The sequence below is a fragment of the Mustelus asterias genome, chromosome X, assembly GCF_964213995.1.
Source record: "Mustelus asterias chromosome X, sMusAst1.hap1.1, whole genome shotgun sequence".
In the NCBI taxonomy this organism is placed as follows: Eukaryota; Metazoa; Chordata; class Chondrichthyes; order Carcharhiniformes; family Triakidae; genus Mustelus; species Mustelus asterias.
This window is the reverse complement of record NC_135834.1, coordinates 17,448,475-17,473,666: the sequence shown is the minus strand read 5'-3', so window position 1 is coordinate 17,473,666 and position 25,192 is coordinate 17,448,475. Positions and strand designations below refer to the sequence as shown.

General features: G+C 43.5%; 1 protein-coding gene across 1 annotated transcript in view; it reads left to right on the top strand.

Annotated features, from left to right (window-relative positions):
- Positions 1-25,192, top strand: part of LOC144481934 (uncharacterized) — a 71,410-nt gene that overhangs the window by 19,161 nt on the left and 27,057 nt on the right. The window lies entirely within an intron of this gene.

The following is a 25,192-nucleotide window of genomic DNA, read 5'->3' as shown; positions in this document are numbered from 1 at the left end:
TGGATCCAATTAAACACACTGCACATGGACACAAATTGAGGAAAATTAAAGTAAAATGGATAATATTATAGATTGGGACAATTAAGAGCTTGGGAGAAATAATACTGAGTAAGTACTGTCCACAAGTTGGATAAGGATAAAAAGAGCTGGAGAATCTTTTATATCCATGCTTGATCTGTTGCTTGAAGCATCTGTCCTTTTGTACTCGTAACCTGGAACTCACAGTGCTCCTTCAGAAGAATAAAAGGTCGAGTAGATGTCACCCCAGGTGGGGCCAGAACAGAACTGGAAAATAAGGGAGTGAAATTGAGTGAGGGGTCAGAGAGAGAGTTCTCCTCCCCCTCAAGGTGCGGACTGTTAGAATCCTGGGGGTCCCCCGATTTCGGGTTTTCTTGCTAATTAGTGAACATTAAGTTAAATTCTATGACTGGCTGTGCATTGATTTTGAATTTGATTGTTACACTTCTCCTGTTTTTATTCCTGTTGTGATTACGCTCTGGGTAAGGATGGTTGACAGGCATCAAGGTGGGAAATTGTGGTTTGGGTCTTCATTGACCAAATGTTTTATTGACCCAAAAGGGGCCAAACTTCAGCAGAAAACAAGCAGAGCTGAGAACAGATGACTTGCTTTGTGTGAACAGGGAGATAAACAGCCCCCAGAGGACAGAGATAACAAGGAGTGCCTTGAATCCTAGACAACACCTGGGTGTCAAGGCCACCATGTTTCCACTGCTTGGCATGGGAATGTTGACTCCCTGTACCAGGGATGGAATGGGCGAAGATGATTGTTTGAGAGTTTGACGTGGCTTGGGCGGGTACAAGTGGTTGACTGACAGGTTTTGTAATTGGTCCGTTCAAATATTAGCTCGACAATGATTGGGTTAAATCAGTCTCCATAGTCTTTGTGATGTAAAAAAGTATAAGAAGGGATTCCCCAAGCACAGAGATTTGTCGAGGTTTTATATATTGCATTGACTGGTGCCGTGGCATCTGGGGCAGAGCAGGGAGCATTTCCGTGGAGGTAGTGCTTTTACCCAGAGTGCAATAGTAATGCACTTTGATACGACTGCTCAGACATTCGCATGTGTCAGCTCTTATTGATACTGAATAAAATCTAACCACTGTCCCCAATAAGGGTTATCATTGGGAATCATTTCAGAGTTTGGGAAAAGGGGAGAAAGGGTTAATTGACTCCCTGAACCCCATTTTCTAACATCGCTGTGTCAAAAATAAAATCTCATCTCCTCCTCCGACCCCTTTGCCAATTACCTTAGGGGGACTAATTTTCTGTTAAAGAGCCTGCCAATCCCACTCGCCCACTTTCCCTAAAGTGCACCTTGCCACTTTTTATAAGGCTCTATTGCTCCTTATGGTTCTGCTAAGGGAGTATGAACAGCTGGGAGCTAAATTAAAAAGCAGAACCAAAAAGGTAATAATCTCTGGATTACTGCCTGAGCCACGAGCTAATTGGCACAGGGTCAATAAGATTAAGCAGGTAAATGTGTGGCTCAAAGATTGGTGAGGGAGAAATGGATTCGAATTCATGGGACATTGGCACCAGTACTGGGGAGGAAGGGACCTGTTCTGATGGGATGGTCTTCATCTGAATCATGCTGGGGCCAGAGTCCTAGCCAATCGCATAACTAGGGCTGTAGATAGGGCTTTAAACTGAATGGGGGTGGCGGTTCAGTTGTAGGGGAAATTAGAAAACCCAAATTAAAGGAGGAGGTAAGAGTGTAGGTCAGCGCTTTGCCGGATGGTTACCAGACAATAAATGTGAGGGACAGACGGGTGAATGTCTTTATGCACAAAGAAATTATAAAAGAGTAGGGAAATTTACCAGTTGAAAAAATTTTAAAACTTTGTATCTAAATGCACGCAGCATTTGGGAGAAAAATAATGAGTTCATGGTGCAAATAGAAACAAAAGGGTACGATTTGGTGGCAATTGCTGAGACATTGTTACAAGGAGACCAGGTCTGGGAATTGAATATCCAAGGGTACTCAGCATTTCAGAAAGATAGACTGAAAGAAAAAGGTGGTGGTCTAGCTTTGCTGGTGAAGAAAGGGAACAGTACTTTCCATGTGTTGACAATGAGTCTTTACATTTTAAAAAATATTATATGTTTCTTTAAATCTTTCAACATTTGTTCTGAATACAAAACTCCATTGTCTTTTCTGCTGACCAAATAACTTCCAATTCTGAACTTTTGAACTTCTATTGTCTCAGCAATATTCAGACTTTGACTGCAATGAATATTTCAAATCTCTTATATTAATACATTATTATCACTAAACATCAATATATTTAACATCAAAATCATCCTTTTCCCTTTTAATGTTGTTTATCATTCATATGTGAGCAAACTGCTAACATAATCTGGTTCGGTGTCAGTCATTTTAACTCTTTCCTTCCCATCTATTACTAAACCTAATACTCTGCCTATGGTTTTGTTCGCTGAACCAGAATCCCCTTCCACACCTTTAATATCCAACACAAATTGATTGCAAACCTAACGGACAAACAGTAGGAAACAAGTCACTGGGTAACACAAATCCCACGGCGCTCATTTTCAGATTCATTTTTTCAATCAAATGAAGGAATATTACACTGCAAAGATTTGTGAAGTGTGTGTTAGTTTTATTTGTGACACACACACTCGGATTTTGTGTAAATGCTGCTCAGACGTTTAGTGAACGGGATATAACCTACCTGTGTTTCCCTGAGCCTGTGCTCAGTGGGATGTTTGGCCCGGGTTGGAGTATCTTGTGTCCCAGGGATGGGGACTAACCCGCTGACTGAAGTTGCAGTCGCCGCTTTCTGCTGGCAGCGAGCGATTGGAGAGTGCGGGTTAAAATCCTGCGGCTTGTCCCTGTCTAACTCACTGTTGTGCCGGGGAAGACAGAATCATTGATGGGTTTGTTTCCCCGTCTGAAATGTGGCTTCAAGCGAGTGTTATTAACGGAGGTGACGCTGCAGGAGCCTTTATTAATCTGACACCAATCAACAGCAATCAGCCAAAATGTGTAGGTTTGAGAGAAGCTTTCTGAAATGTCAGAGCTGGAAACAGAATTCAGTGAAAAATATTTTGTTGGGTTTAGTATGTACATGCAGATGGGGTTAATAAACATTAGCAGCTAACAGTTAGGCAAGGGAGAGTTGAAATAAATCAATCTTACCCAGCATGACAATTGTGAGCAGTTGATTATATGTGAAAGTGTTTTTAATGAAATTGAATAATGATCTATATGTTCAACATGAACAGAATCTGGAATAATGATTTTGAAAAAAAACTATTGTATTGAAATAATCCTTTGAGTTGTATTAATCAAGCTTAAAGAAAAAATGTGCAATTCTTGCAGTATAATGAGTGAACAATTGGTAAAATTAAAGAATACAAGATTCGGCAAAAATTGATAGAAAATTTTGTAGCTTGCATTAAGAAAAGAATGGATGCAAATAGATATATTCAAAATACATCTGTATGCAGGAACATTTGATACATTTTATATGATTCAAGCTGCCCAGGCTTGGAATGATGCTGAGTGTTGGGCCCACATTTGGCATTAGACCAAGTCTTGGCATTTCGCAAGTGCTGATTTAAGCGAAATAAAGCTTCTTGGATACTATGGCAACAACGAAGCAATCTATGCCAAGAGATGGACTTCCGCTGATCCGAATGAATGAATGAAATAACATTATTTAAGGTGGCAGATTTTAATTGATTTAAAATACTGTCATGATTCGGTCGACATATTAAATAATGAAATCACATATAGCTAATTAATGGGTCGAACTATAGATAACAAGAGTATAATTGTCTTGTATTTTGGCATGAAAGACAGGATCTTTGAGACAGCTCTGTGGTACTGCTTATACTGCTGGTCTATCTGAGGTCTCCCTTCGGCTGAAGTAATTGTTCTGTTATTTTTTTTGTATGTCCTTTCTATGTTTTAATAAACTAGTTTAAAATAATTCTGTTACGCTTTAAAACTGAGTCATTTCACCGTTGCGAGGTTTGCATTTTCAGAATTACTTTCGTTTTTCTAAAGATATTGAGCCACTGAATCAAAATTCCCTACTGCAGTACAGAACCCTAGAGGGGAAGGGGAAATGTAATACAGTGTCACATACTGCATTCAGTTCATATTTAACAATGAACGTGAATTACTGATTCATTTCTTCACTCTGGAATTAAATATATACAAATGTCTCTGCCTGGTTTCACACCGAGGACCTTTCACGCGTCAAGCAATTGCGACAACCACTACACTACAGAAACAGTGCTCAATAGCCCACACACCGGCTAGAAAGTCAAGTCATGCAGTCTGATTTCATTTCAGAACCATGTGTTAGCTGTTTCTGAAGTGCAATGTGAAATGCTTTTGCCTAACATGTGAAAGGTTCCCTGTTGTAATGGGGCTACAGGCTACACCCTGACTCATCTCTCATGGTGAGGAATAGTTGCTTAATTACCATTTGTTGTTAAATATTAAGCAATCACATTATTTCACAGCCATGTGATTTAAATGACAAAGTGGATGATGCAAAGAAACAAAATAGCTGCATGCAGTATGTGAGGGAGTATAGCTCGATGGTAAAGCATTTTACTGCCGATCAAGAGGTCCCTGGTTCAAATCCAGGCCCCTTTGTTGTTTGTCTTTTTTGTGGTTTCCACATGATAAAAAAATGTTGCATTACAGAAAGCTCAGATTGGTTGAAAAGCACTTTATGACGTGCACCAGGCTGGTCGGGAAAGGCGCTATATCAATGTAAATATGTGTTTCTTTACTTGGCTTCAATACTGGCCCTCTGGATACTGACCCTCGTCAGTGGAAACCGTTTCCCCCTATCTGTTCTATCAAACCACCTACCCCCATTCCCATAATATTGAGCAGCTTCACGAAAGCCCTGTTTAACCGTCTTTGCTCGAAAGAGAACCATCCCGGTCTCTATAATCTCTCCACAAAACTGTATTTTCTCATCCCTGGACATGATGCAAGGTGGAGGATTGAGAGGACATTTTCGAAAACATTGGCAGATGGCAGATGGGGGAAATGGAGAAGGAACCAAACAGAAAACCCAGTCTGCAGCTTTGTGAATCTTTCGAAACTCTTTGGGAACCGGAATCAGAGGAGAATGAAGGGTGAACTGTCCGACTGAGCAGAAACTTTCAAAACACCTTTCCCTCCTTTAAGACGCTGGAACATTGACTCTGATGTTATCAGTGAAACTTACTGACCAGAGATGTTGAAAGGATTTTCGTTATTGCATATCAGGAATTCAAATCTTAAAGCAGCTTTGGGCCAGTCAGAATACTTACGAATGGACAAGATATCAAAAGGCTCGAAGGGGGATGGCACCAGTTGTCGGAGAGCTGGTTCCCAGTGACATGGATGTGTCTGCAATGGGTGGACTCAGACCAGTAGACTTAACTTGTATCTGCATCCAACCCTTAGACATCGATGAAATAGTTCAATTCATGGAAACCCAACAATTATTTTCTCTTCCTCAGTTCCACAGTGAGTGAGACAGAGAAAAGCAGCAATATTCCACACCCACAATCTCCAAGCACCCGCTGCCAGCAGAAAGCCTTGGCGATTTTGCACAAAGTATTTTCTAACCAATTTTAAAGAGCAAATATTCAATATTTTAATCGATATCCTATTTAGTTCACATTCAACAATAAACTCGAATTGGGGAACTTCAGAACAGTGATGGTTGATGATGAACAATAATGGTTCTGTTCGTTTGGAACCAGGGACCTGCACAAATATAAATTGAATGTGATAACCCCATTCATGACAGAAACCCGGCTCACCATCATAGCATCAGGGCTAGAATATCAAACCATTCTGTCTGATTGTATTTCAGAACCTGTTTTGAGGAAGTACAATTCAGCTGAAAACTTAGCCATGTGGCAGAGAAATTGATCCAACATTAGAATCATAAAATGATATTTGTCCCAAAATTGAAAGTTTAAAGTTTATTTATTAGTGCCACAAGTAGGCTTACATTAACACTGCAATGAAGTTACTGTGAAAATCCCCAAGTCGCCATTGATGTAAAACTCATCTGGTTCACTAATATCCAGTAAGAAGTTTCACAACACCAGATTAAAGTCCAACAGGTTTATTTGGTAGCACAAGCCACTAGCTTTCGGAGCGCTGCTCCTTCATCAGGTGAGTGAGGAGTTAGGTTCACAAACAGGGCATATAAAGACACAAACTCAATTTGCAAAATAATGGTTGGAATGTGAGTCTTTACAAGTAATCAAGTCTTAAAGGCACAGACAATGTGAGTGGAGAGAGGGTTAAGCACAGGTTAAAGAGATGTGTATTGTCTCCAGCCAGGACAGTTAGTGAGATTTTGCAAGCCCAGGCAAGTCGTGGGGGTTTCAGATAGTGTGACATGAACACAAGATCCCGGTTCAGGCCGTCCTCATGTGTGCGGAACTTGGCGAGCAGTCTCTGCTTAGCGACTCTGCGCTGTCGTGTGCCGTGAAGGCCGCCTTGGAGAACGCTTACCCGAAGATCAGAGGCCGAATGCCCGTGACCGCTGAAGTGATCCCCAACAGGAAGAGAACACTCTTGCCTGGTGATTGTCAACTTGCCTTGGGCTTGCAAAATCTCACTAACTGTCCTGGCTGGAGACAATACACATCCCTTTAACCTGTGCTTAACCCTCTCTCCACTCACATTGTCTGTATCTTTAAGACTTGATTACCTGTAAAGACTCGCATTCCAACCATTATTTTGTAAATTGAGTTTGTGTCTTTATATGCCCTGTTTGTGAACAGAACTCCCACTTACCTGATGAAGGAGCAGCGCTCCGAAAGCCAGTGGCTTGTGCTACCAAATAAACCTGTTGGACTTTAAACTGGTGTTGTGAGACCTCTGACTGTGTTTACCCCAGTCCAACGCCAGCATCTCCACATCATCACTAATATCCCTCAGGGATGGAAATCTGTCATCCTGGTCTGCCATCACTGTGACTCCAAATCAACAGCAAAGTGGTTGACTGCCTGCATGGATGGCCAAAAATGCTGACCCAGCCTACAATGCCCACAACCCATGAACACAAAAAATATATATCCCGTTGGTTTTTGCATATTATCTCTTATCTCTTAAGCTCCCGCATAAGGCTTGGGGGGTCATTCAAAAGTCAAAACAAATCTGATTTATTTGGTCTTCACCAAGAATGTTCACACCTAAAATTGCGCTCGAGATTATTAGCACCAGTAGAGAAAGATTCCAACAAACATTGTTCATTTCTGGATATGATTAACATCATAATCTAATCATTGTAGTTACCTATGAACTTGCTGGTGTGTCCACAAATTGGATGCGGTAGTGCATCCCATCCCACACCGTGAGCAGATGAACAGTCTCTCCCCAGTGTGAACTCGCTCGTGTGTCAGGAGGTCCGATGACTGAGTGAATCTCTTCCCACACAGGGAGCAGTTAAATGGTCTCTTCCCAGTGTGAACTTGCTGGTGTCTAAGCAAGTCACATGACTGAATGAATCCCTTCCCACACTCGGAGCAGCTGAATGGTCTCTCTCCAGTGTGGATTAGCTGGTGTGCCCGCAGGTCAGATGGCCGAGTGAATCCCTTCCCACACTCGGAGCAGGTGAATGGTTTCTCCCCAGTGTGAACACGCTGGTGTCTCAGAAAGTCGCATGACTGATTGAATCTCTTCCCACACAGGGAGCAGTTAAATGGTCTCACTCCAGTGTGAATTCGCTGGTGAGCTAAATGAATCTGGCCATTTATCATGAATCTGGATAAAAAGTGACCACAAACACTGTTGTAAAAACCCAACTGGTTCACCAATATCCTGCAGGGAAAGGAACCTGTCAACTGGTCTTGGTCCAAAAGACTTGGGCTTCGATGTGAGCGGTGGGCGTTCGGGAAGGGGGATGGTGAAGAGGTTAATAGAGGCAGGAGGAGAAGGACAATAGGAGGATATTCCCAATGGTGGCGGTGTCCAGGACCAGGGGTCATAGTCTGAGGATTCAGGGTAGACCATTTAGGACGGAGATCAGGAGACATTTCTTCACCCAAAGAGTGGTGAGCCTGTGGAACTCATTACCACAGGAAGTAGTTGATGCCAAAACATTGAATGTATTAAAGAGGCGGCTGGATATAGCACTTGGGGTGAATGGGATCAAAGGTTATGGGGAAAAAGCAGGATTAGGCTATTGAGTTGGATGATCAGCCATGATTGTGATGAATGGCGGAGCAGGCTCGAAGGGCCAAATGGCCTCCTCCTGCTCCTATCTTCTAGGTTTCTATGACAACTAGAAAGAATCTCCTAAACCATCCACCACTATCTAGAAAGACCAGGTTTATCTGTCAACGAGAACATCATCCCCTCCAAATCACACATTGTCCTTACTGGACTGACATACAGTGCAGAATAAACAGAAATGTCCTTCACTTAAATAATGAGAAACATGAGGCCAATGCTACAGACTCCATCCCATGCAGGCTGACACAATTCCTCTCCCTCGTAACCGTCTGAGTCTGAACCAGACTGTTCACAAACATGGTGAAATATTTATTTTTAATAAATTTGGAGCATGTGGGCATCGATGCCTGAGCCAGCATTTATTACTCATTACTAATTGACCTTAAGAAGGCGATCGTCATCTGTCTTCTTGAACCTCTGCAGTTTTTACAGTGTAGGCACACATGCGATGCTGTTTGGGATGCAGTTCCTGATTTTTAGCCCAGTGACAATAAAGGGATGGCAAAGAATTTCCAAGATGTGGAGATGCCGGCGTTGGACTGGGGTAAACACAGTAAGAAGTTTAACAACACCAGGTTAAAGTCCAACAGGTTTATTTGGTAGCAAAAGCCACACAAACTTCCGGAGCGCTAAGCCCCTTCTTCAGGTGAGTGAGAATTCTGTTCACAAACAGAACTTATAAAGACACAAACTCAATTTACATGAATAATGGTTGGAATGCGAATACTTACAGCTAATCAAGTCTTTAAGATACAAACAACGTGAGTGGAGAGAGAGCATCAAGACAGGCTAAAAAGATGTGTATTGTCTCCAGACAAGACAGCCAGTGAAACTCTGCAGGTCCACGCAACTGTGGGAGTTACAAATAGTGTGACATGAACCCAATATCCCGGTTGAGGCCGTCCTCGTGTGTGTGGAACTTGGCTCTCAGTTTCTGCTCAGCGACTCTGCGCCATCGTGTGTCGTGAAGGCCGCCTTGGAGAACGCTTACCCGAATATCAGAGGAATATCAGAAGAATTTCCAAGCCAGGATGTTTCTGAAACTTTCATTCATTCCTTTCTTTCCTCTAAACTGTTGCTAAAATATTGTTGCTAAATTATCATGTTTTGTGATCCGATGGAGATTGGATCCACAGTGTCAAGATATAACATTATTATAAAAGCAAAACTTCTCAGATGCTGGAAATCTGAAATTAAAATACAAAGTACTGGAAAGTCTCAGGATGTGTGGCAGCATCTTTGAAGAGAGAAACCAAGTTAATGTTTCGAGTTCAGGTGACTCTTCACAGAATAATAAAAGTATTACATCAGTTGATATAACAATCAAAATGCACAGGCCTCTACCATATTACACCAGTAGGTGTAATCAACAACAGGACAAAATCCTACAGCTAGTAGGGTGATTAAGTGATTTTGCGTCCCATATATTGAATATTTAAGTAAGAACAATAAATAAGTCATAAAGTCATAGAGGTTTACAGCATGGAAACAGGCCCTTTGGCCCAACTTGTCCATGCCGCCCTTTTTTTTAAACCCCTAAGCTAGTCCCAATTGCCCGCATTTGGCCCATATTCCTCTATACCCATCGTACCCATGGAACTATCTAAATGCTTTTTAAAAGATAAAATTGTACCCGCCTCTACTACTGCCTCTGGCAGCTTGTTCCAGACACTCACCATCCCCTGTGTGAAAAAATTGCCCCTCTGGACACTTTTGTATCTCTCCCCTCTCACCTTAAACCTATGCCCTCTAGTTTTAGACTCCCCTACCTTTAGGAAAAGATATTGACTATCTCGCTGATCTATGCCCCTCATTATTTTATAGACCTCTATAAGATCAGGAAAGATACTGGAAAGACTCAGTAGGTCTGGCAGCATCAAACATTTAAACTCCATCTTGTCAGTAAGAATGTGCCTATTGTAGATTTAATGCTTTAAATATATAATGCTTGTTAACTCATGGTCAAACTCGTGGTAAATCACTTCATACAAATGAAGTATCTGGATTTTCTCTGTCAGATGGGACTGCTGCTGTGTCAAGCAGCCAGATGATCGAGTGAATCCATTTCCACATTCAGCTGCTGAATGATCTTTTCACAGTGTGATTTCACTCAGGAAATTCCAGCTCAAACTTGGAACTCTAATCCTTCTGGTAGTCAGCTCTACATTCTCAGCCAAAGAAAATACAAAATTATATGCGGTAAATCTGAAATAAAAATGTAGCTTTCTGGACTGATTTGATTTTAGGTTTATGACTTTTCAGCAGCACTGAATCAGTGCACATACCTTAAAACTTAACTTTGATTTCCAATCCACTGAAATTCCCAGATATACAGAGAATGTCAGCATTTTTGCAGTTATCTCTGGTTAAATTAGTCATTTCTGACGATATATTGGTGACTATCTTACATTTATTCTTACCTCTCTGCAGGTGAAAGCATCCTGCATACATTTTTGCAAGAATAAAACTTCAATCAAATCACCCCTCACTCTCTTAACCTATTCAGAATTTGTTGTTTGATTTACCTCTCCAATTCCAACATTATACCAGTTAATCTTTCTTGCACTTTGGCCAGTTCATCTAAAGCCTCTAAATATTATGGCAACAGAGCCTGTATTTTGGAAGCATTAGTGTTGCAGTGGGAGAAAGGATAGTAGTTTTAAATTGTTATTCATCAACATCTATTTCACAAATGTTATCATCCGCTGCTTTTAAGATGAAACTGAAAATATGTAAAATGTTGGTGTTGCATTTGTTTGTGTAAATTCTGCTCAGAGGTTCAGTAGGAGGGATATAATCTACGTGCATTTTCCTGAGCATGTGCAAGGTGTATTGGCAGTTTTCATTTGGGTTGAAGTATCTTTCACCCCAGGGATGGGCAGTAATAAATATTCAACAATCAGCGTGAATTATAGATGTTCTTCCTTGCTCTGAAATTAAATGACACTGCTTCTTGAATGATGCTGGAATCTGAAACAAAAATGGAAAATGGTGGAGAAACTCAGCAGGACTGACAGCATCTGTGGACAGGGAATAGAACCAATGTTTCAAGTCCAGATGACCCTCCGGTAGAGCCCAGAGCTTAGTGTCAGGAGAATCAGCAGGGTAAATAGGTGGGAGTTACGGGGACAGGGCCTGGGTGGGATTGTTGTTGGTGCAGGCTCGATCTTCTGCACTATAAGGATTGTATGATACACTGACACTCTAAAGGAGCACTTTGAACCCCCACATGGCAGTTTAAGAGGCCTTCGGGCCATTATTTTCAAAGAGCTGTCCTGTTCGTCCCAATATCATTCTCTTTATTTCTCACTGCGAATTTTACATTTCAAATCATTGTCCAATCCTTTTTTGAAAACTCTCAGTTAAGGAAATCAATGTTGAAAGCGGTGCAGGAGCTTCTGCACAGTGTGTGAAAACTAGCAAAGTTTTCCTGGCCCAATGACATGAAGAGCTGGAATCTGGATACTTACACAGATTGTGGAATGAAAAATAATAGTTTTGCAATTGAGTTTATTTTGAGTATTTAAAATAAGTTCATTCTGGCCAGGAATGTCCTATTTTTTTTCAGTTGATATATACATGCCTAATTCACTTTGCTGTACAACCTGTTACAGAGAGTGTTATAGAAGAGGGAAAGGTTTGCTGCAGCTGTAGATCACACCTAGAGGAATCGTTATGGCACAGAAATAGGCCATATAGTTCTACAAATATATAAAACAAAAAAGTGGCTAAAGTAAACATTGGTCCTTTAGAGGACGAGAAGGGGGATGTAATAACTGGAAATGAGAAAATGGCTGAGGCATTGAACAGGTATTTTGTGTCGGTCTTCACAGTGGAAGACACAAATAACATGCCAAAAATTGATGACAGGAAGGCTATGGCAGGTGAGGACCTAGAAACTATCATTATCACGAAAGGGGTAGCGTTGGATAAGTTAATGGGGTTAAAGGTAGACAAGTCTCCTGGTCCTGATGGAATGCATCCCAGGGGACTAAAAAAGATGGGAGAAATAGCAAATGCACTGGTGGTAATTTACCAAAATTCGCTGGACTCTGGGGTGGTTCCCGCAGATTGGAAAACAGCAAATGTGACGCCACTGTTTAAAAAAGGAGGTAGACAAAAGGCGGGTAACTATAGGCCGGTTAGTTTAACTTCTGTCGTAGGGAAAATGCTTGAATCTATCATCAAGGAAGAAGTAGCGAGACATCTGGATATAAATTGTTCCATTGGTAAGATGCAGCATGGGTTCATGAAGGTAAGGTCATGTTTGACTAACTTAGTGGAATTCTTTGAGAACATTACATGTGCAGTGGACAATGGGGAACCTGTGGATGTGGTGTATCTGGATTTCCAGAAGGCACTTGATAAGGTGCCGCACCAAAGACTGCTACATAAGATAAAGGTGCACGGATAGAGGATTGGTTAACTAACAGAAAGCAAAGAGTGGGGGTAAATGGGTGTTTTTCTGGTTGGCGATCAGTGACCAGTGGTGTGCCTCAGGGATCAATGTTGGGACCGCAATTGTTTATGATTTACATAGATGATTTGGAATTGAGGACCAAGTGTCGTGTGTCAAAATTTGCAGATGACACTAACATAAGTGGCAGAGGAAAGTGTGCAGAGGATGCTGAAAGCCTGCAAAGGGGATAGAGACAGTCTAAGTGAGTGGGCGAGGGTCTGGCAGATGGAGTACAATGTTGGTAAATGTGAGGTCATCCATTTTGGTAGGAATAACAGCAAAATGGACTATTATTTAAATGGTAAAAAATTGCAGCATGCTGCTGTGCAGAGGGACCTGGGTGTCCTTGTGCAGGAATCTCAAGGAGTTGGTTTGCAGGTGCAGCAGGTAATTAAGAAGGCAAATGGAATTTTGTCCTTCGTTGCTCAAGGGATGGAGTTTAAAAACCGGGAGGTTATGTTGCAGCTGTATAAGATGCTGGTGAGGCCACACCTGGAGTACTGTGTACAGTTTTAGTCTCCTTACTTGAGAAAGGATATACTGGCACTGGAGGGGGTGCAGAGGAGATTCACAAGGTTGATTCTGGAGTTGAGAGGGTTGGCTTATGAGGAGAGGCTGAGTAGACTGGGGCTATACTCATTGGAATTCAGAAGAATGAGGGGAGATCTTATAGAAACATATAAGATTATGAAGGGAATAGATAAGATAGAAGCAGGGAAGTTGTTTCCACTGGCGGGTGAAAGTAGAACTAGGAGGCATAGCCTCAAAATAAAGGGAAGCAGATTTAGGACTGAGTTGAGGAGGAACTTCTTCACACAAAGGGTTGTGAATCTGTGGAATTCCCTGCCCAGTGAAGCAGTTGAAGCTACCTCATTAAATGTTTTTAAGGCAAGGATAGATAAATTTTTGAACAGTAAAGGAATTAAGGGTTATGGTGAGTGGGTGGGTAAGTTGAGCTGAGTCCACGAAAAGATCAGCCATGATCTTATTGAATGGCGGGGCAGGCTCGAGGGGCCAGATGGCCTACTCCTGCTCCTAGTTCTTATGTTCTTATGTTCTAACCCATCGTGTCCGTGCTGTCTGAAAAGTAAAACATTAAAAAACTAGCTGTCCATTCTAATTCCACATTCCAGCACCCAGCCGTTGAGTTGCAGATCCAAGTATGTTTTGAATGAGTTGAGGTCTCTGCCTCCACCAAACCAGGCAGCACCCACCCTCTGCATGAAAATAATTTTTCTCATGTCCCCTCTAATCCTTTTACCAATCAGCTTAAATCTGTGCCCCTGGTAATTGAGCTCTCCACTCAGAGGAACAGTATCTACCCTATCTACCCCGTCTGGGCCCTTCATAATCCTGTATATCTCAATCAGGTTACCCCTCAGCCTCAAGAGTGGAAGAGTAAATACGTCTTGCTCGAATGAAACAGAGCATCGGCGAGTCCTCAGCTAGAGTACTATGTGTAGTTCTGGTTTTCTCACCTAAGAAATAATGTGTTCGCCCGAGAGGGAGTGCAGGATAGGATCACTAGACTGGTTCCTGGGCTGGGGGGGACTGTCTTATGAGGAGACATTGTGTAGACTAGGACTAAATTCAATGGAGTTGAGAAAAATAAGAATTGAGCTCACTGAAACATACAACATTCCTAAGGTAGATGCTGTTTTTCCATTGGGTGTTTCAGTGTGTTCCGATTTCAAAGTTTACAATAAATCGACCTATGGGATTCCCAAGGTTAAAATGCATTCCTCTCAATCATCAGTAACTTCTTAACCACCCCTCCTTCAAACATTACAAATTCCTCTTACTTTTTTCTAATCTTGATATTTTTAGCTGAAATATTTTAACACGATCTTCTGAACTAATGTGAAAATGACACCTTGTGATGGTGAAAATGAACTTGTTCCAGTCGGTGAGCTGAATCACATTGACACAGACACACACAGCCAGAATGACAGAGGCCTCAGGAGAAACAAACACACCTCAAAGTCCAAACCAGCAGGAAGCTTGACTGAGGTGGGAACTGAGCCCAAATCACCACAGACATTAGAACCTGAAAACCTGTGGCTTGACCAGCCACACTACCAGATTCATATCACTGTAACCATAGACTTAACGGAACTGATTCGAATGGTTCAATTTTCCATCCGATCTAGATAGACTTTCATTCACTGAATCAGAGAATCCCCACAGTGTAGAAGAATATTTCTTAGCCAGGCCCTCTTCCTCGTCAATACCTGTCACCCCATGCGTTTATCATAGTTAATCCGTCTAACCTACACATCTTGAGACAGTAAGGGGCAGTTTAGCATGGCCAATCCACCCAACCTGCACAACTTTGTACGATGGGAAGAAACCGGAGCACAAGGAGTAAACCCACGCAGACACGGGAATAGTAAGACCATGAGACATAGGAGCAGAATTAGGCCACTCAGCCTATCGAGTCTGCTCCGCCATTCAATCATGGCTGATATTTTTGTCATCCCCATTCTCCTGCCTTTCCCCCATTCCTCTGATCTCCTTATTAATCAAGAACCTATCTATCTCTGTCTTAAAGACACTCAATGACCTGGCCTGCACAGCCTTCTGCGGCAAAGAGTTCCACAGATTCACCACTCTCTGGCTGAAGAAATTCCTCCTCATCTCTGTTTTAAAGGATCGTCCCTTTAGCCTGAGGTTGTGTAAGAATGTGCAAACTCCACACAGTCACCGGAGGCTGGAATTGAACCCGTGTCCCTAGACGTGTGAGACAGCAGTGCTACCCATTGTGTTTCCAGACCAATCCCACCGTGTATATGGCAAAGAAACAAACAAAACCCGCAAATTAGCCAATAGAAAAGTGCTCGCTGGGGATTTGAACCCAGAACCTCTCGCACAGGTGGTAAATGCAGCACCTAACGCAAGAATCTTCCCCCTACACCAAACAACCGCCCTTAGGCAGTAGACGCAAACAAACTATACATCCATCGTCATCCAAAACTGGTTAGACATCTGCAGTGAAAGGTTTGACTGCTGGAAAAACTCAGGAATTCAGGGAGCGTGTGGGCACATGGAACAATGCTTATCTTTCACCTCCATGACCTTTCATTAAAACGGGGAATTGTTATAAATGTAGGAAGTTTTAAACAAGTGATATCCAGGAGAGAGGAAACATTACAACAAGAAAGGGCTCCCACAGGGTCGAAGTCAGGACAGGTTAAATGGAAAAAGTCTTTGGGGTCCATGGCCTCAGCGTGAGGCAAACAGGGAACCACAGAATGGTTGTACCACAGAGTGAGGCCATTCCGAATTTTGTCTTTCTCTTTTGCTCTTTGTTTCCTCTGGTCTCCCGCTGTTTGTGTGTAACCAAGTTTCAGTGGATTGATTCCCGAGACTGGGTATTTATTCCAGGAGGTGAGATTCAGTGGGATGAATCTATTCTCTCTGGAGTTCAGAATAATGAGAGGTGATATCTTTGAAAAGTCTGAAATTGGGAGACAGTTTGACAGTGTACTTGCTGAGAGACTGTTTCCCCCTGGCTGGGGCGTCTATAAATATGCTCACATTCTCCGGATAATGTGTCAGCCATTTAGGACTGAGGTGAGGAGACATTTCTCACTCAAAGTCTTGTAAATATTTGGAATTCTGTATCCCAGAGGTCTTTGGAGAATATTTAAGGCTGAGATGGAGAATGTTTTGGAATCTAAGGGAATGAAGTGCTATCGGGCTCGAGTGGGAACTTGGTATTGAGACTGTGCATCCGCCTTGATCTTATTAAGAGGTGGAGGAGGCCCAGTGGGACATTTGACCCAATCCTTCTCCATTGATTCTGTTCCCTGCCAATATCAGCTATGATGGCAGCTACTTCTTGCCGTTATGTTGATGAGTGTTGTAAAGCACTGATTCGTCGGCAGCAGCATTTGTGGAGGAGTGGGATCGAGTTCCAAAAACAGCCCAATTGCTACAATTGGTTTTCTTTCCTTTAACATTTATGAATACCTTTAGTTGAAGATGTGATCGCTAAAATTTAATACAGTAAAATGTATCATTATCCATTTTGACAGGAGGAACCAGCAGAATCAATGTAAATGTAAATTGCTGTGTGTAACGGATGGGCTTGTGGAACCAGTTTAGTTGCTCCTTCAGTAAACCAGATCTGTTTTCCCTCCAATTATTGCCAGTTATAGAGAGGGCCATAGACACAAGCTTCAGGGATATAGTTGCTCCAGGGAATGAAAATAGATGGGTGACAGTGAGAGGGGCTGGGAGGAAGCAGTCGGTGCGGGGATCCCCTGTGGTCGTTCCCCTTAGCAACAAGTATTCCACTTTGGATACAGGTGAGGGGGGGCGACCTACCAGTGGTAAGCCGCAGTGACCAGATCGCCAGCGCTGAGTCCGTCCCTGTGGCTCAGAAGGGAAAGGGGGAGAGTGGTAAAGCTATAAGTTATTGGGGACTCGTTTGTTAGAGGGATAGATAGGAGGTTCTGTGGCAACAAGAGAGACTCATGGATGGTATGTTGCCTCCCGGATGCCAGGGTCTGTGACATCTCCGACCGTGTCTTCAGGATTCTAAAGGGGGAGGGGGAACAGTCACAAGTCGTGGTGCACATTGGCAGCAAAGACATAGGTAAGAGAGGGGATGGGGATTTAAAACAGGAATTCAGGGAGCTTGGGTGGAAGCTGAGAGCCAGGACAAAACAGGTTGTCATCTCTGGTATGTTGCCGGTGCCACGGGATAGCGAGTTGAGGAACAGGGAGAGAGTGCAGTTAAACACATGGATGCAGGGATGGTGTAGGAGGGAGGGTTTCAGCTATGTGGATAATTGGAACACTTTCTGGGGAAGGTGGGACCTGTACCAACAGGACGGGGTGCACCTGAACCAGAGGGGCACCAATATCCTGGGAGGGAAATTTGCTACGGCTCTTCGGGGGGGTTTAAACTAATTTGTCAGGGGGATGGGAAAAGGAGTTGTCGTCCGTAGGTCAGTGAGTGTAGTGAGGTACTGGGAAGGGTATCATGGTCAAAGGTGGGTACCAGCAGACAAGAAGTTGGGTTGAAGTGTGTCTACTTCAATGCAAGGAGCATCTGAAATAAGGTAGGTGAACTTGGGGCGTGGATTGGCACTTGGGACTACGATGTTGTGGCCATTACGGAGACATGGGTAGAACAAGGACAGGAATGGTTACATAGAACATAGAACATAGAACAGTACAGCACAGAACAGGCCCTTCGGCCCACGATGTTGTGCCGAGCTTTATCTGAAATGCCGAGCTTTATCTGAAAATAAAGCTCGGCATTTCAGATCTGGTTGTTGGAAGTTCCAGGGTAGAGATGTTTCAGTAAGTGTAGGGTAGCTGGTAAAAGAGGTGGAGGAGTGGCACTGTTAATCAAGGAGAGTGTAACGGCTGCAGAAAGGCATTTTGAAGGGGATCTGCCTACAGAGGTAATATGGGCTGAGGTTAGGAATAGGAAAGGAGCGGTCACGTTGTTAGGAGTTTACTATTGGCCCCCAAATAGTAAAAGAGATGTGGAGGAAGAAATTGCTAAGCAGATTATGGATATGTGTGGAGGTCACAGCGTAGTTGTCATGGGGGACTTTAACTTTCCAAATATTGATTGGAACATTCATAGGTCGAATAGTTCGGATGGGGCAGTTTTTGTGCAGTGTGTGCAGGAGGGTTTCCTGACACAATATGTGGATAAGCCGACAAGAGGTGGGGCCACATTGGATTTGGTACTGGGAAATGAACCGGGCCAAGTGTTGGATTTGGTTGTGGGAGAGCACTTTGAAGATAGTGACCACAATTCGGTGTCTTTTGTTATTGCAATGGAGAGGGAGAGGGCCGTACGGCAGGGCAAGGTTTACAATTGGGGGAGAGGTAATTATGATGCAATCAGGCGGGAATTAGGAAGCATAGGATGGGAACAAAAATTGTCAGGCAAAGGCACTAATAATCATAGAATCATAGAATCCCTACAGTACAGAAAGAGGCCATTCGGCCCATCGAGTCTGCACCGACCACAATCCCACCCAGGCCCTACCTCCGTATCCCTACATATTTACCCACTAATCCCTCTAACCTATGCATCTCAGGGCACTAAAGGCAACTTTAGCATGGCCAATCAGGAAAGTGGATGAAGGGAAGGCGGTGGATGTTGTCTACCTGGATTTCAGCAAGGCCTTTGACAAGGTCCCTCATGGGAGGTTAGTTAGGAAGGTTCAGTCGCTCGGTATACATGGGGAGGTAGTAAATTGGATTAGACACTGGCTCAATGGAAGAAGCCAGAGAGTGGTTGTGGAGGATTGCTTCTCTGAGTGGAGGCCTGTGACTAGTGGTGTGCCGCAGGGATCGGTGTTGGGTCCATTGTTGTTTGTCATCTATATCAATGATCTGGATGATAATGTGGTAAATTGGATCAGCAAGTTTGCTGATGATATAAAGATTGGTGGTGTAGTGGACAGTGAGGAAGGTTTTCAAAGCTTGCAGTGGGATTTGGACCAACTAGAAAAATGGGCTGAAAAATGGCAAATGGAATTTAACGCAGACAAGTGTGAGATATTGCACATTGGAAGGACAAACCAAAGTAGAACGTACAGGGTAAATGGTAGGACTCTGAAGAGTGCAGTTGAACAGAGGGATCAGGGAATACAGGTACAGAATTCCCTAAAAGTGATGTCACAGGTGGATAGGGTCGTAAAGAGTGCCTTTGGTACATTGGCCTTTATAAATCAGAGTATCGAGTATAAAAGTTGGAGTGTTATGGTAAGGTTATATAAGGCATTGGTGAGGCCGAATTTGGAGCATTGTGTACAGTTGTGGTCACCTAGTTACAGGAAGGATGTAAATAAGGTTGAAAGAGTGCAGAGAAGGTTCACAAGGATGTTGCCGGGACTTGAGAAGCTGAGTTACAGAGAGAGATTGAATAGGTTGGGACTTTATTCCCTGGAGCGTAGAAGATTGAGGGGAGATTTGATAGAGATGTATAAGATTTTGATGGGTATAGATAGAGTGAATGCAAGCAGGCTTTTTCCGCTGAGGCTAGGGGAGAAAAAAAACCAGAGGGCATGGGTTAAGGGTGAAAGGAGAAAAGTTTAAAGGGAATATTAGGGGGGGCTTCTTCACGCAGAGAGTGGTGGGAGTGTGGAATGAGCTGCCGGATAAAGTGGTAAATGCTTTTAACATTTAAGAAAAACTTGGACGGGTTCATGGATGAGAGGGGTGTGGAGGGATATGGTCCAAGTGCAGGTCAGTGGGACTAGGCAAAAAATGGATCGGCACAGACATGAAGGGCCAAAAGGCCTGTTTCTGAGCTGTAATTTTCTATGGTTTCTATGGTTTCTAATCAACCTAACCCGCACATCTTTGGACTGTGGGAGGAAACCGGAGCACCTGGAGGAAACCCACGCAGACACGAGGAGAATGTGCAAACTCCACACAGACAGTGACCCAAGCCGGAATCGAACCCAGGTTCCTGGAGCTGTGAAGCAGCAGTGCTAACCACTGTGCTACCGTGCCGCCCGAAAATCAATGAAGGATGATTTGTTCAGTTTCATTGCGGTTTGACAACTGAGTGGTTTGCTCAGTCATTTCAGAGAGCAATTAAGAGTCAACCACATTCCTGTGGGTCAGGACAGCAGGGCATTAGCAAACCAGATAAATTTAGATGATAATCACCATTTTTTAAAGTCCCAAATTTATTAATTGAATTTAAATTTCACCAGCTGCCACGGTGGGATTGGAACAAATGTCCCCAGACTATTAACCTGGGCCTCTGGATTACTAGTCCAGCGACAATACCACTACACCACAACAAGTGATGATAAGTGGAACTTTTTCAAGGAACAAATACTGCGTGTCCTTGATAGGTATGTCCCTGCCAGGCAGAGAGGAAATGGCCGAGTGAGGGAACCATGGTTCACAAAAGAGGTGGAATGTCTTGTCAAGAGGAAGAAGGAAGCGTATGTTAGGTTGAGAAAACAAGGTTCAGTTGGCTCGATGGAGGGTTACCAAATAGCAAGGAATGAGCTGAAAAAGGGGCTTAGGAGAGCTAGGAGGGTGCATGAGAAGTCCTTGGCAGGTCGGATCAAGGAAAACCCCAAGGCTTTTTACTCTTATGTGAGGAATAAAAGAATGACCAGGGTGAGGTTGGGGCCGGTCAAGGACGGCAGTGGGACTTTGTGCATGGAGTCAGAAGAGATAGGAGAGGTGATGAATGAATACTTTTCTTCGGTGTTCACCAAGGAGAGGGGCCATGTTTTTGAGGAAGAGAGGGTGTCACAGGCTGATAGGCTGGAGGAAGTAGATGTTCGGAGGGAAGGTGTACTCGCAATTTTGAATAAACTGAAACTTGATAAGTCCCCTGGGCCTGATGAAATATATCCGAGGATTCTTTGGGAGGCAAGGGATGAGATAGCAGAGCCTTTGGCATTGATCTTTGGGTCCTCACTGTCCACAGGGGTGGTGCCAGAGGACTGGAGAGTGGCGAATGTTGTTCCTCTGTTTAAGAAAGGGAATAGAAATGACCCTGGTAATTATAGGCCGGTTAGTCTTACTTCGGTGGTCGGTAAGTTGATGGAAAAGGTCCTTAGGGATAGGATTTACGACCATTTAGAAAGATGCAGCTTAATCCGGGATAGTCAGCACGGATTTGTGAAGGGCAAGTCTTGCCTCACAAATTTGATAGAATTTTTTGAGGAGGTAACTCAGTGTGTAGATGAAGGTAGTGCAGTTGATGTCATATACATGGATTTTAGTAAGGCGTTTGATAAAGTCCCCCATGGTCGAGTTATGAAGAATGTAAGGATGTGTGGGATAGAGGGAAGTTTGGCCGATTGGATAGGTAACTGGCTATCTAACAGAAGACAGAGGGTGGTGGTGGATGGAAAATGTTCGGACTGGAAACCGGTTACCAGCGGAGTGCCACAGGGATCAGTGCTTGGTCCTCTGCTATTTGTAATTTTTATAAATGACTTGGAGGAGGGGGCTGAAGGGTGGATCAGTAAATTTGCTGATGACACCAAGATTGGTGGAGTAGTGGATGAGGTGGAGGGCTGTTGTCGGCTGCAAAGAGATATAGATAGGATGCAGAGCTGGGCTGAAAAATGGCTAATGGAGTTTAACCCTGACAAATGCGAGGTGATTCATTTTGGTAGGACAAATTTAAATGTGGATTACAGGGTCAAAGGTAGGGTTCTGAAGACTGTGGAGGAACAGAGAGATCTTGGGGTTCATATCCATAGATCTCTGAAGGTTGCCACTCAAGTGGATAGAGCCGTGAAGAAGGCCTATAGTGTATTGGCGTTCATTAACAGGGGGTTGGAGTTTAAGAGCCGTGGGGTTATGCTGCAACTGTACAGGACCTTGGTGAGACCACATTTGGAATATTGTGTGCAGTTCTGGTCACCTCACTACAAGAAGGATGTGGAGACACTGGAAAGAGTGCAAAGGAGATTTACCAGGATGCTGCCTGGTTTGGAGGGTAGGTCTTATGAGGAAAGGTTGAGGGAACTTGGGCTTTTCTCTTTGGAGCGGAGGAGGTTGAGAGGAGACTTGATAGAGGTTTATAAGATGATGAGGGGGATAGATAGAGTGAACGTTCAAAGACTATTTCCTCGGGTGAATGGAGCTATTACAAGGGGGCATAACTATAGGGTTCGTGGTGGGAGATATAGGAAGGATGTCCGAGGTAGGTTTTTTACTCAGAGAGTGGTTGGGGTGTGGAATGGACTGCCTGCAGTGATAGTGGAGTCAGACACTTTAGGAACATTTAAGAAGCTATTGGATAGGCACATGGAGTACTTCGGGATGATAGGGAGGAAATAGCTTGATCTGGGTTTCAGACAAAGCTCGGCACAACATCGTGGGCCGAAGGGCCTGTTCTGTGCTGTACTGTTCTATGTTCTATGTTTCTGTAATGTCGAGGTTATCACGTTTGCCTGATATGTGAAAGGTCTCTGGTTCGAAACCGAGCAAAAGCCTTTCACAATGCTTTTAATTTCACAATGATTTGATTTTAAAATCAGTTGCGTTTGCCACTAAACATTAACTGAGTTTACACATTCTCCTTGTGTCTGTGGGTTTCCTCCAGCTGCTCTTCTCACCACCACCCCTCCCCACCCCCCATCCCATCCAAAAGGCATGCTGGTCAAGTGTGTTGGCCATGCTAAGTTCTATGTACCTGAATGAGTGCCGAGTATGGTTATTCAGATTTTCACAGTAACGTTGTTGCAGTGTTTAAGCCTACTTGTGACGCGAGTAAATAAATTAAGAATTTGGATCAACTGCTGTTTCTATGTTATACATTGCCCTGAGTCTCAGGGCTGTGATGGGACACTGATCAATTTCACTTTGAAAATTTTAACATTTAATGTCTTTAACTAAACTAGACCTGAACTGAAATCTAGCCACAACCTAATCTAAACTGGGTCAAGTGTTAATTGTCATGATATAACTTTCACGTTGGGAAGCTGATCTGTGCTGTGGAAGAAATTTGAAATCTACTTTCTGGTTACCTATCAATGCATTTGTGGGTGTCTAGTTTGAGGAATGATTTAGTCCACTTGGATCTGAAAAAACCCTCTCTCCTGATCTTTTCAGAAGGCAGGGACACGATAGTTGAAACCCACACTTCATCTTCAAACTTGGCCTGGAGATGATCAACTGACGGTCCCACCCAGCAGTAAGTAATATTCACTGATATCACCTACTTGGGCCAAATTGTTTCGCCAAGCTATTGTCTGTCAGCCTGCCCATTTTTGGTTCCAAGTTCACTTTTCTGAAGTGTCCATTATGTTCAGTTATGGAATGACACTAAATTTGGAAGATATTAAACTTGAGACCTCCAGCTTGTTCAAAAGTTCACACTGGAGCAGAATTAGGCCAATGGCCCATCGCGTCCGTTCTATCATTGGCTGATATGCTCCTCATTCTCTTTCCTGCCTTCTCCCCATTGCCCATTAAAAATCTGTAACTCAAATTTACTCTGTCCCAGCATCCACCGCACTTCAGAGTAACAAATTCCATAGATTCGCAACCCTTTGGGAGACGTTTCTCCTCAACTGGTTTAAATTTTCTACCCTCATCCTAGAATGCCCCATAAGAGGATGCATTCGCTCTATATCTATTTTATCCATACCTTTTACCATTATGCCTACTCCCATAATTCTTTGGTGCATAAACACATTCAGCCATTCTGTCCCCCTCTTTTATTGTCTGGTAACAATCCGCCACATCACTTACCTGCACTCTTATCACCTCCAATTTGGATTTCCTAATTTCCCCTGCAACTGACACCCCCCCACCCCCTGGATTCAGTTTTAAAGCCCCAGCTACAGCCCTAGTTATGCGATTTGCTATGACTCTGGTCCCAGCATGATTCAGATGAAGAGCGTCCCATCGGAACAGGTCCCTTTTTCCCAGTGCCAATGTCCCATCAATTCAAACCCATATCTCCCACACCAATCTTTAAACCACACATTTACCTGCTTAATCTTATTGATCTTGTGCCAATTAGCTCATGACTCAGGTAATAATCCAGAGATTATTGCTTTTTTGGTTCAGCCTTCTAATTTAGCTCCTAGCTATTTGTACTCCTTCGCAGAACCTCTGCCCTTGTTTTATTTATTGTTGGTACCTACGTGGACCACAACTCTATCTTTACCCTCCAAGTTCCTTTACAGTTCAGATGGGATATCCCGAGCACCATGTAGGCAACACAACTTTCAGGGCTCTTGATCCTGGTCAGAATAGTGTCTATGCCCCTAAGAATCTCCAACCTGTTCGGCAAGGACTGAGGCTCCTGCAACTCTACCTGCCCCACCCGCCTGTCCCTGACCACTGGCAGAATTCAAGTTAGTTAGTCTGAGGGGTGTGACTGCCTCCTGAAAAAGCGTCCAGGTAACATTCCCCCTCCCTGATGTGTCGCAGTGTCAGCTCAGAATCCAGTTCATCAACTCTGAGCTGGAGTTCCTCGAGCAACCAACACTTACAGATGTGGTAAATGGGGTCCACCAGCTCCCACATCATGCAGGAACAACACATCACCTGAACACCATTGTGAAATGGGTGGACACACAGCAGTGATTTTCATAGTGTAGCAAGTAATATTTTGGGCTGCAAGGTAATTGAGGTATTGGTGACACCAACCACTTTAAATAGCATCAATTGTCGACCTGCCTGTTGTCCCAGCCCACGCTCCTGTTGAAAAGTGAGGGATTGGCAAGTGACAAGACTTCAATGCTGATGCAGTCTTTATGCTCACATGCAGTCAGACATGCACAGCATTTTACCATGCACCTGTGTGCAAAGGGCCTTCATCAGCCACTTGGGTGCCACTTGAATCTAAAAATTCCCCTTTACATTCAAGCTGTCTGAACTAGTCACTGTCTCAGCGGCTGACCCTCCAAAACCTGTCCTCAGGAATGTGATAGAATATTGTCTGTTTCCCAAACCGGGTCAGATCTGGGCACCATCCAAGACTTAAGCAGCCACTTAACTGACACCGGAT